This window comes from Microcaecilia unicolor, chromosome 9, assembly GCF_901765095.1.
Source record: "Microcaecilia unicolor chromosome 9, aMicUni1.1, whole genome shotgun sequence".
In the NCBI taxonomy this organism is placed as follows: Eukaryota; Metazoa; Chordata; class Amphibia; order Gymnophiona; family Siphonopidae; genus Microcaecilia; species Microcaecilia unicolor.
In genome coordinates, this window is record NC_044039.1 from 148,800,438 (window position 1) to 148,812,472 (window position 12,035).

Here is a 12,035-nt window from a genome sequence, read left to right on the forward strand (position 1 = left end):
CCCAGTCCGCTGTCTGACATCTTTCTCCTTATCCATGATTCAGCATCACCCCCCCCCCACACACACACACATCAGTCTACTCTAAAGGTGGTCTTCTGTTGATCCTTGCCAGTGGCAACATTGCATATATGCTGCCTGCTCTGAAGCTTCCCCACTGACCTGTCCTGCCCAGGGAGAAACAGGATGTGATGTCAGAGGAGGCGGGATGGGTCAGAGGGAAAGCTTTGGAGTAGGCTACAGGAAGCATATGTGCAATGCTGCCACTCCCAGGACCAGCAGAAGACCATCTTTAAGGTAGGCCAGTGGGGTATTGAGGGGGGGGAGCAGATGCTGAACCCTGAGTGGGTGGAGAAGTGCGAGATGCAGTCCCTCACGCAGAACTGGAGAAATCACTGATGGAAGAAGCTATGGCCAAGGCAGTGAGCTCTAGAAGCCACAAGAAGAGATTGGTGCTGCTTACCACTAAGCTTGTGTTGCTGCTCATGGGGGTGGAGGAGAGGGAGGAACAGGTGGTAGACAATGGGAGGGAGGAAGAAGAGAGAGAGATAATGGACCCCAGGAAAGAAAAGAGATAATACACCTGGGGGAAGAGGCGAGGGAGGGAAGGTTGATAAAGGAGACATGTTGGATCTGGGGGTGGGAAGGAGGGAGATTATCTGTCCTTTAGCGAAGGGGGATTAGATTTGATATATTGCCTTTTTATGGTTACAATCAAATGGTTTACATATTATATACAGGTACTTATTTTTTACCTGGGACAATGGAGGGTTGTGACTTTCCCAGAATCACAAGTAGCTGCAGTGGGAAATAAATAAATAAGTACTTTAAATTGCAATAAATCAAGATGCAACCCTAATTATTTCCATGTAGTATGTCTGATTTTCAGTCTTTTGTTCACATTATGAATGTTGGTTGGAAATGGCTTAATGAGAGAAAGTGAGAAAGTTCTCCAGAATTAAGAGGTTCATGAACGAAAAACATAATTTTTACTCAGACTAGAATACAATGATAAAGTTGTTTTCCTGGAATAGAGGGATTTATGAGTATAGACTGTGAGTGGAGGCCAAACTGGAAAACAAATGAGCATTATCTTTCCCAACAATTGAAAACTGTCTAGAAATACATGTTCTACTTACAAAGATCTAATTTTTTTTTAACTTTTTTTATAGGTAGGTGATTTGATGTGGATAAGCAACTACAAATGACATCCACTATGGAGAACAAGCTGCTTAACACCTCTTTGCAGAACAATTCAGTTCCAGTGTTTTCTGGACTTGACCTCCTTTTTGATTTAAAACCCCTTTTTGTTCCCCTTTATGCCATTTTGGTAACTGTGGCCTGTGCAGGAAACTTTCTTCTCATACTGCTTATTGTCTTTACCAAAAAGCTTCACAACACTACTAACTTTCTCATCGGGAACCTGGCTGCAGCAGATCTGGTGATGTGCATTTTCTGTGTTCCACTGACTGTCTCTTATGCCTTTGAGGTCCGTGGTTGGCTCTTTGGGGTTTTTATGTGCCACTTTGTCACACTAATGCAAGCTGCCACTGTTTTTGTATCTGTGTTATCCCTAACTGCTATTGCAGTGGATCGGTACATTGTTGTTGCTTACCCAATTCGTAGAAGGATAAGTTGCAGGTCATGTATGTATTTTGTTGTTTTCATCTGGTTAGTCTCCATTGCATTTTCAGCACCAACATCCATTCATACCCACTACCTGGACCTAAACAAGATTGGTCATGATATGATCATCTGTGAAGAATTTTGGAAATATCAAGAGAAGCAAAGGTTGTTCTATTCCTGCTCTGTCCTTCTCTTGTCCTATATGCTCCCAGTGTCTGCTGTATGCATCTCCTACTGTGCCATATCTTATCATCTGAGGAAGAGAAATGTGCCAGGGGCTTCTTCGCATAATCAAGAAAAATGGACCAATAAAAAGAAGAAGACATTTCGAATGCTAATTATTTCAGTTATGGCTTTGCTCTCTCATGGTTGCCTCTACAGGTGGTTAACCTATCAGGGATATTGATGAAGAATTTAGTCTTCTGGACAAGAATTACGTGAATGTCATTCAAGTATCTTGTCCATTTGATTGCTATGAGTTCTACTTGTTATAACCCTTTTATCTCTGTGCCTCGCTACATGTCAAAATTTCGGTTCCACTTGAATAATTATTTCTATCATTATAAGAAAAGAACCACAACCTTTTTCAGGCAAAACTTCAAGCTCATACATGCTCCACCTTGGTGGACAATCCAGTTGGGATAACAGATAAGATAATCGCTGCAGGGAAGGTTGTTCTTTAATTGAAAAACAGCAGACAGTTCCGATGCAAAGAACTATTTTGAGAGCCAGTGCCTGATGTTGAAGATCGACCAGAGATTTACTGCAGCTGTGACCCACAATAAACTCTGCATTTGTAAATCAATTAGTTTAGCAGCTTATCGAACTTTGGCCCTGATCAAAACCTAAATGGATATATGTTAACTTTTTACGTAGGCACGTTTCATGGTAATTGCAATAGATACAACATTTTACTGAAAAAAGAATCTATACATTGTAAAATGATTTTCAAATGAGATATACGTTTGCGTTCAAGAATGGATATCATGTAAGCATATTTCATTTCCTGTGTCCTAAGATTTCCACAGCACAACTTTCTCATCACATTTTTTAAGCATTCTAGCAAATGTAGCTCTGATTAGACATCAGCCTTCTGTGCAGCAGATACTTAAAAACACTGATTAGGTCTTTTCTAGCTGAGGGCTATTTTTCTTTCATTAATGTACAAATAAGTACTTTAATCAGACAAAATAGGTAATACCACCTGATGACATTTTAAATCTCTTTTTCTAATATAGAGAGTCATTTGCTAATGGTTAACTAGTGCTATCTGTTGCACGGCCCATTTTATTCCTGTGGGCCCTTCAGCAGATAGCATACACTAACCCTTGTAGTAAATGACCCTCATAGAGTTGCTAAAGTATAGATTTAGTCTTAATTTCTGTTTGTTAATACAGTTTATTTCCCAGGCCCTAACATGCCTTTTCAGATTTGTATGTATATGAAAAACTACATGTGAAAGTGTACAAATACTGGACTATATGTAATGCCAGATTAAGATTTTATTGAAGTCAGGCTGAAGTATTCAACTACCACTACTGTCAAACTGATCATAGCAGGTGTATAGTGATGGCTGTCCAGAGACATTTTTCTTCCTAAGCACAGGTACACTCAGCTTTGAGGTTAATGTCTTCACACATTTTCAGTAATAGCTCACAGTGAGTTATATTTAGTACCCTAGCCGTTTCGGATTCTGGAGAGCTTAGACTCTAAGGGGGTCTTTTACTAACCATGTAGCATTTTTAGCTCACAGTAGAAAATCAGCTGCCAGTAAATGCCAGACACCCATAGGAATATAATGAGCATCTTGGCATTACCACGAGCTAAAATTGCTACCACAGCTTAGTAACAGACCCTTAAGGCTGTGGTTAAGTGGTTGCCCAACAGTCACAAGGAGTGTCAGGTGAGATTTTTAACCCTGAATTCCCTGGTTCTCAGCTCATTCCTCTAGCCCAGGGGTGGGCAACCATGGTCCTCAAAGGCCAAAAATAAAGTTGTTATCAAGTTTTCAACAATGAATATGCATGAGATTGATTTGCACGTACTGCTTCCTTTGTATGCAGATATATCTCATACATATTCACTATGGCAATCTTGAAAACCTGACTGGGTTTGTGGCCCTCAAGGACCATGGTTGTCCATTCCTGCTCTAACCACAAGCCTACTCTCACACACCTCTGTGCATTTTTATGCTATGTCTGGCCCCTATGAGCCTATTTTCACTAACAAATGATGCTAGAAGATCATCAATGACACAATCTGGCCCCTTTTCCAACCACACTTTAGGCTATCTTGCCAATAGCAGGAGTCCTGTATAATATACACCTTTTTCCACAAAACACATGATAAATAACTTATGTTCTAGATGTAACAAAGCAAACAAACAAGAGTCCACACAGCAAACAAGCAAAAAACAGCAGCCGCATGAACAATGAGGCTGGATATCTTTTATTTATCAGGTCTTCCATCTCACTTGACATGGACCATGTTTCAGCAACACGATCTGCATCGGGAGTCTGTAATTGCCACTTAAATAATAGGTCTAGGATCAACCTGATCTATAGCAAATGAGTCAAAAACCTTTCCAAGTTGAACAATCAATGTCAGAAGTAAATAGCTGTAAATCCAGCTTAGCATGTACAATTGCGTCGAACGATTCTCCCGCCAAAGATATAGTTGATCCTAGACCTATTATTCATGTGACAATTACAGACTCCCGATGCAGACCTTGTTGCCGAAACATGGTCCATGTTGTATCAGATTGAAGACCTGATAATAATAAAAGATCTCCAGCCTCTTCGTTCGCTCTGCTGCTGTTGTTTGCTAGTATCCATGCAGACCCGACCACTGTTATTTGAGCTTTTTCTAATGCTGCTCAAGTTGATAAAAATTAGTTGTGAACTAAGGGTTGACAGTTTTGAGTACTGTGCACTGCTAACACTGGGCTCCTAGGTCTGAAACACTAAAACATGTAAAGTAACTCATACTCATTTACTCAGATATGTGAGCTATAGAATGGAAGTACATTGTCTTCTTTTATGTATTAGCGATTTGTTTGCTTAAGAGAATGCACTAAAGGATAGTGGGAAAGTACACTTCCTTCTTTCATGCTAGAAAGTGAGAAACATTTGAAATAGCAGACAAAGCAAATAAAGAAAAAAGTGGTTATCATGGAAAAAATTAAGCTTCATCTCCTAAATGAGCTGCAAAAATTAAGCTTCATTTCTGCAGCTCATTTAGGAGATAGCTGGGAGGGAAAGGAAAGTTCACATTTCAAGAAATTCATTTCCTCCACAATAAAATATTATTATACAGAATATAGCTCCTGCTCTTTCCTCTGGTTAGACATGGAGTTTCTTCAGGCAGCTTGAGGGCAAAAACTGCCACACTTGTTCCTCAGATACTTTTCTGACAATGTGAAAGTAAAAGTCTTGAAAAGGTTTAGGTTTGTGGAACGGCCTCCTCTATCTCCCAGATGAAATAAACAAACTGTAATACTAGGATGTTGTTCTAAATGCAATCCTTTTACTGTATATTTGATAAAGTTGAAAGATCTGACATATAATGCACTTATCCTGCTATAAAATTCACTCAGCAAATAAAAAGCTAAGATGCTCTAAAAAATCCTTAAACCGGTGGTCTTCACTGCTTTTTAAATTGTAGCCACTTTGGATCTAAATGAGCTGAAGGAGAACCACCAACCATCTTTTCATGCACTGCACTAACACTACTCACTAGGAGACAGTGGTGTAGGCAGACCTGACACTTTGGGTGGGCCCAGAGCTAATATGGGTTGGTACTATATATATATATAGGTATGAGAAGTGTTTCTTGCGATACTACTAAATAATGCCTTAGAATGAACTTGAAGATGGATTTCTAAGTAGTCTGCCCAATAGCTGCCCTGCATCAACATAAACCACAGACATACTTAATGGAAAAACAGATATATTTTTTAAAATAATTTATTTATAGTTTTTCATTTACAAGGGTCACTTGCAACAGATATTTTTAAATATAGTTGCATAATCCCATATCTTAAACTTGACCAGACATAAGTCTATTATAATGGCAAACATCTCAACACACATGATGGGATCCTGCAATATAATTACAGCAATGGCATATATCCTTCAAATTTTGCTTTATAACAAATGTAAATGCCTGATTGAGCTGTATTCATAAAACAGGTAAATACTGTCACCATCAAGAATTTTTTTCCACCTACTGTGGAGTCTATAGCATACAGACCACAGCTATAATGTTTCCTCTTACAGCTTTCCATATGAAAAATTGTATTCAAAATCTAGGAGCACCTCAATAACAGCACCACAATATCCATTCACTGCCAGGTACGCTAAATCCTGCAAAGAAGCTGCTTAGAACCTATGTTGGAAACCTTAAAACCAGTTCCAATAACAGTACCTTTAAAAAGGCAGCAGTGAATATACACAACAGCAATGCACATCCCATTGGAAAAGCTAGACAAGTAAGAATCATAGATCCCCACACAAACCATGTCAGCAGAATCTCTCACCTACTTGGTCACATACAAAACACAAAACAACCCTCATTAATTACAGAATAAAGGACCAAAATTAGAAAGTGTCCTGTAGCCCAGCCCTGTCATCAGTTCTTCCCTTCCCTATCCCTCCCCATCCATCCCCATAGCCAAGCATCGACCCTTCCATTCTCTCACCCATCCATCCCTGTAGCCAAGCATCAGCACTTCCCTTTCCTTCTCCCCCATCCACCCCGTAGCTAGGCATCAGCCCTACCTTACCCCCGACCCCTCCTTGTAGCCTACAGTCAGCCCTTTCCTACTTCATACCCATCCCCCCTGCCCTTCCCAATCTCCCACCCCACATTGAAACACACCATCATTAAATATAAACCCTTTTGTTTTTTAATGTCCTGGGCACTGCAGAGCCCACCCTCACTCTCACCCGGAAACCTGCCTACATTAACTATAAAACTGCAGAGACCATAGGTACAAAAAAAAGACAAAACCCCCCAAAAGCCCAGCATTACATACCTAGCAAGAACAGTCCAATATTTTCCCTGCTGGGTATGCAATACTGTGTTTTTGTACCTATGAATGAATTGCTGACTTGGAAGACCAGGATTGAGATTGATATTCCCAGCAGAGAGCTGGAGAAGGAGCAAGAGAGTACAGAGAAGAGTAAGAGAGGCATGATGATTCTGCCGAAGATGAGATGCACTCAGAATGGAGATGGTTGAATGAAAGGAAGAAAAGGAAGAAAATGTTGAAGCTTGAGAGCTGAGAAGAAGGGAGAATACAAAAGGGATAGTGATGTGATGGTTTGGGGTGGACCTGGGAGTCACCCCAGAGAAGGCTGGGAGGATATATAGAGAGGCTGCAAGACCACCATAGCTCTGGAAGACAACTGATGGAAGAACTAGGCACCTGAAGCGGAGACCCTGGGTAGTTCGGGGTGGACCTGGGAGTCACCCCATAGAAGGTTCTTTGCTGGCAGTTGAGTACGAGTAGCCAGCAATTTGATACACACTGTTCACACCAGCTGCAACAGCCTTCCCTTAGTGCAATTTCCTATTCCGCATAGGTGGGAACACACCAGAGGGAAAGCTATGGGGCCAACTGGAGCAGTGTGTATCAGTTGCTGGCTGCTCGTATGTGCTGTCGGCAAAGAACTGCTGTTTTAAAAGGTACAGGGGCCTTGAGTTTTACAAAACAAATCAATTCACTAAAATGAATTGGCAAATCGATTTGAATTGTGAATTGGACAGCGCTAGCTTGGTCCCTCCCTGGAGGCCGGGCACAGGGAATCTTGTTCCCCTGCCCCTCTCTGCAACTCTGTTTGGGGTGGCAAAAAGCAGCTACAGTAAAAGTATAACAAATAGGCTCAGATAGCCATACATGCATACAGTTCCCCACAGGAAGGGTGGGCAATTTTCATTTACCCAGTTAAATGACCCTTAGAAATTGCCATTAGTGGGGGCAATTTTATAACTGGACGCTTAAGAGATGTCCAAAAAGGTGCCTATTTTAAGCTTATTTCATAAAGGCAACATAGATGTCTGTGATCCCTACATTGAATGTAGATATTGGAATTGAGACATCTAGGTCTGGACATGCTCATTTCCAACGGTATTTTAGAAAAGGATCTGCTGATGCAGAGCCTTTTCTACAATCTATGCAGAAGTGCACACAGCAGGTGCAATGGGATCGGCTGCATTATAAAAAGGATGGTGCTGACCTGGCAGCTTCCATGTAGAGGTGTCAGCACTTAAAACATGGAAGTGGCAATTTCACAGTTCCCATGTGTAAACTGCACCAGTTCCATATGTAGACACCACTTTTTACAGACCTACATAAGTAAGTGCCCCTAATTAAGTAGTGAGGCTGCATTTTAACATGATTTAATTTTGAAGGTGGAAATTTAAACTACATAGAATTCAGGAGAAGGACTCCCTTAATTCATCGTGTAAAACCCTGGTCAAAACAAGCACTTTTTAAAACCTATGAGCCTTTGAGAAGGTGGAAATTTTCCACCATCTTGTATATTTCCTTTATAAAATGGGGAATATATGTGTTGATTTTAGTCCAACTCAAGCCATACCCAAACCAGGTCCCCTTGCAACCTCTCTTTGGTGAGGATATCCATGCATGAATGACAGCTTTCTGAATGTGTATGCCTTGCATTTCACCAGCTGAAGCTGTCTTGTCTTAGGGAGTCTTTTACAAAGCCGTGCTAGCATTTTTAGCTCATGGTAAAAATCAGTTGGCGGTAAACACTAAGATGCCCATTCATGGAAGGTGAGCCCTTGGACAGCAGCCAGAAAACTGGCTGTGGCAGATGAGTCTCTCAGACTAGGCACAGCACTAGGCAGAGTACTAGGCTAGGCAGGAACCAGGAACAAGGCTAGACTCTGGCGGGAAAGGCTCTCGCAGGAACCAGGACCAGGGCTTGGAGCAGGAACTAGGAATAGGGTTTGCAGGAACAAGGCTTACAGGAGCAAGGCTTTCAGGAACAAGGTTCAGGAGTAAGGCTTGCAGGAACAAGGCTCTCCAGGACCAAGGTTTTCAAGAACAAGACTAGCTTGTTGCGAAGACAATACATGAAAGTCCCAAGGTTCATTATAAAGGCCCTCACTAATGATGTCAAAGCCTCTGGTGCTCTGGAATGAGGCCTGGAATACACTGAAGAACACAGCAGGGGCACCAAAGAGAGGCTAAGATACTAGAACATCAGACTGAGGCTTGGATAATCTCTGGAATGAGGCTTGTGAAACATGGAAACAGGCAGCAGAGGCATTGAGAAGGCAGTCTGGAGAAACCGCGGAGCCTGACTGCCAGAAGGAAAAGGTGAGTCTGGATGCAGGTCATGGCCACGGCCGTGACAGTACCTCCCCCTCAGAGGTCTTGGCCTCCAAGGGTATCTTTGGTGGAAACGGTGGACTTGGACTGAAGCATGGACTGCAGGACTGGAGTTCTGAAGGCAAGGCTGGAGCTTGTAGACAGGACTGGATATTGTAGACAGGACTGGAGCTTGAGAACAGGACTGGAGTAAAACAACAGCCAGCAGACTTCCATGGGCTGTTCTGGAGAACATAGCCCCCCCCCCCCCCGGAATCAGGGGTGTCCTAGACCCCATATCTAGGGTCTGGTTCTTCAGGCACAATACCTGGTATCAGAGCTTGAGGAGATTTCTGAAGGAGCCTCGCTCCCAAGAGGGGGATCTGCAGAATCCCTACTCTCTAAATGTAGGGACCCTTGTCTTCGCTTGCTGCTCAGGGCAAACCTTGGCCTGAAATCCACTGGTCCGGGATAGAACATCAGGAACACTAAAGGTGGCTAAGGTGACAGTAGATGACTCAGAATCCAAGCAACGTTGTTCACAGGTCATCACTCCAAGCCGTAATCTCGCCTCTCTCCCAGTCTAAAGTCAGGTTGTGTTTCCGTAGCCAGGGCAAACTCAAGCCAATGGGCTTCATAGATGTCTGGAGGACATGTAGACTGATGTCCATGTTTCAGTCCAGGTCCACCGTTTCCACCAAAGATACCCTTGGAGGCCCAGACCTCTGAGGGGGAGGTACCGATATACAGGTGCACCGGAACAGTACAGATTCTCAGGTGTCCTTGAACATTACCATAGACTGAGGAGACTGGAATGGTCTTGGTCAGATTTTGGGTAGGGTTCTTGAAATGCTGGACCAGCGCTTCGCCTATGAAGTTCCTGCCTGCCTGGGGCCATCAGAAAACTAAGATAAGTATTGTTGAGTTCATATAAAATTTAAGGGAAAATTTTTAAAAAAAGTTTTGATAGCACTATGAAGGGGCTATAAATGGTAATTAAACAGTGACTGATGAGGAGGCAGGCAAATCGCAGATTGAGTGGTGTGTGTGTGAAAAAAGTATGGTAATGTGATAAATTGAGTTTTTAATGTTGATGATATATGGTATATTTTTGAATGACCCCTACTATTAAATTCATTAAGTTGGACTGTGTATATGATTTATCAATCATAGTCACACATATTGGTGCTTGTTAATGCCAGCAGTAGACTGGGATGTACACAGGGTTGTCACATATAGGCCATAGTGGTGGCAGCATTATTGCCATGCACTCATGTGGTGTGTTCAGATCCTTAGAGCTCCCAGCTGTGCATTTGGGTTATGGAAACAATGGATAGCAAGTATGGTCTATGCAGTGGGGACCTAGCACTTGCGTGTAGCATACTGTAGTGGGAGGCAAGGGCATGGATCCACAGAGGGCCACTGCAGTACAGCCTCCCTTGTATGCAGGTTTAGCACATTGACAGCTATGAGTTTCAGTGTGATTATGTGACGGTGCCTTGTTGCCATGCAATAGGGCACACGTAGTGGCACTATTACTCATTTCTCTACTGCACATGTACCTTGGCAGGTAAGGGTACAGTAATGACTTGCTGTGTGCATTCAGGGCTGTAATATTGGATACCTGGCATGCATGCATCTGAACAGAGGCTTTCAAGTGGCTATTATAAACCACAAAATACATCGTTCCTGTGACTCTGGTGCAGTTATGGGTATGGCCTAGGTAACATACAAGGTAGGATAATAGAGATACTTGTGTTTTATCTTACGAGGATTATCCAGATGTCCTCTCACACCGTTCTGGTTGTAGCAAGGGAAGCACTCATCTTTCCTGTCTGAACAGGTATTGCTCATTGTCTATAATAAGCACCACCAGGAGGTCGCTTTCTTCCCAAGAGAAGTCTCTTCCCCTCCTGGTAGCCATCTTGCTCATTTATATTATTTCTCTGATGGGGGAGCTGTGTTGTGCAAACTGGAAAATGTTATCAAGGCTCTGTGTGACTTGTGCAGGTTTTCTGCAAGACATGCAGTAGGGCACATACACTGAATGTGCACATCTGTGGGCAACTATGAGGATGAGTGGCCATGCTCATGAACAGGCACCCCTGTTTTTGACATAGGTTTGAATGGCTGTGCACATGAATGGGAACCCCGCTTCCAACACAGGGTTGAATGGCCATGTAGAACAAGTACCCTGTTTCTGACATGGTGTTCAACAGTTCATGAACGGACTGGGGTTGAACAGCCATGCTCGTGAACGGGCATCCTGTTTCTGACATGGAGTTGAATGGTCACCCCACTGCCCAGGTGTTTCCAAACGTTTATCACTCTTGAATAGTTTGTGCAGTGCTGCACCATGTATGAGAGACAACCCAAGATAACATACATGTCTGTGAGCCCACAGGAATGGAGATAGATGTTTATGGTTTGCCCATCTTCTGTTACACTGGATGACTGAGGTCCTTGTAGACATCTATGAAGATGGATGTACACATTCACATGCCGTATTAGAAAATCTTGGTCCAGGTGCACACGTATGGCCATAAATGTTTATTTGACCACATAAATGGCTTTTCTAAAATCTGCCTCTATATTTATGTGCTTAGAATATATGAACAATACATATTCTTAGAGTAAGCTCAGATAGTAGGCGAACCCCTGGAATAATCTGTGCTAAGCAAAACAGTGGTCTGAATTATCAAGCTAGCATTTTCTCCTTCTTAAATATAGTTACTGATAGCTAAGAAAAAATAAGATAAAAGATAAATGTTATCACTGGAGATTATCAAAGAGATTCCAGGGTTATAAAAGGAAGTGTCTGTCTTTTGCAATCAGACTTTTCAGTACATGTGGTGAGTAATTGATGTATACAGGAATACAGAGCTCACTAAGAACCTGTGCTCATCTTATTAAGCACAATCCTTTGGTGACCTAAGGAGTCCAATTATTTCAGGCAATATCAAATGGACTATGCTCTACTGCATCCACTTCAACCTACTAATGTGTGCACTTTGCATATTAGATATAAATCACTGTTAGCCACACGATGATTCACTAATATTATAACTATGGC

At 42.2% G+C, this 12,035-nt stretch overlaps 1 pseudogene; it reads left to right on the forward strand.

Moving 5' to 3' along the window:
• The first annotated feature begins 1,213 nt into the window (after positions 1-1,213).
• Positions 1,214-2,306, forward strand: LOC115477085 (annotated as a pseudogene).
• The last annotated feature ends 9,729 nt before the right edge of the window (positions 2,307-12,035 follow it).